This window comes from Aplysia californica, unplaced genomic scaffold (genome assembly GCF_000002075.1).
Source record: "Aplysia californica isolate F4 #8 unplaced genomic scaffold, AplCal3.0 scaffold01363, whole genome shotgun sequence".
Lineage (NCBI taxonomy): Eukaryota > Metazoa > Mollusca > Gastropoda > Aplysiida > Aplysiidae > Aplysia > Aplysia californica.
Window position 1 is genome coordinate 119,251 of NW_004798633.1, and position 1,324 is coordinate 120,574.

A 1,324-nucleotide genomic window follows, 5' to 3' on the forward strand; every position below is an offset into this window, starting at 1 on the left:
ATATATTTATTTATTTATATAAACCAATTACAGGTCAGGGCGACCATTGTGCAAAACCAGCTTAAGGAGACCGGACCTATATCATAAGTGTACACATGGAATGGAATAAAATCTACAGAATAGCATTCTGCACACTTTGAATAGTACCAAAAAACACCGTTTTATCTTCTTTTGACATTTGTGTTAGACATAGAACCATAAGTGATCGCCCTATTTTTACTAACAAAACTACCACTATTAGGGCAACCACTTCCACGCTAAACCCACTATAAGCTTTGAGGTGACCGTGTACAAATGATACTTGTGGTGACATATGTTTCTGGAACAAGTACCAGTATTGGGGAAACGTATGACATATGTATGTGTCTCCCTTACCCTGGTATTTGTTTAAGTCACTAAACAAACATGTATATGTCACCACAAAGAACATTGGTACATGGTCACGTCAAAGCCAATGTTCAGTTGAGCATGAGAGCAGTTTTCCTAATGCTGACACAGTTTAAATCTTACTCACTGATTTGACTTTGAAGGTGACATTATAAATCTCCAAGTTGGATTGCAACAACATGCAGTAAGCTTCGGTACCGTAGGCGAATGGCTTTCTACCATGTGTCTCTGTGTTCACTACCCAGCTATCTTGTCATTGAAAGTGCAGCAAAGACAAACATGGTCCTGGGTTCAAATCCCGGCTCTTGCAATTTACTCTAGGGATTTCATTCTGGATAGTTCTGTCTTATAGCAAAGAAACATTGAGAATGGAACTGCTATCTCTTTTATAAGACAGTACTGTGTTGCAAGGGATAGAAAACCGAACCAAGCACACCGCATTACAAGTTTCTCAAAAGAAGAATACACCGAGATATCCAAGTTGGAAAGTTTAAAAAAAGCAACAGAACAAAAGTATATCATATATTTCTCAGAAAAGTGTATTCATGTTCTCATCTTCCATTTTGATAAAAGTAACTTGTTAATGTGACAAATGACAACGTGCTAACACAATATGTAGCGCATTGTACTTTAGACTTGACTTATTGAAACTTTAGTAATATCATGCATCAATCTCAGTCTCACTATACATGAGGCCTCGATATTGTTACTAGTTACAGCTACATTAACACCTCACAGGCGCAAACACACACATGGACACACATGGGACACACATGGGACACACATGGACACACATGGACACACACATGGACACACATTGACACACATAGACACACATTGACACACATTGACACACATGGACACACATGGACACACACATGGACACACATGGACACACATGGACACACACATGGACACATATGGACACACATGGACA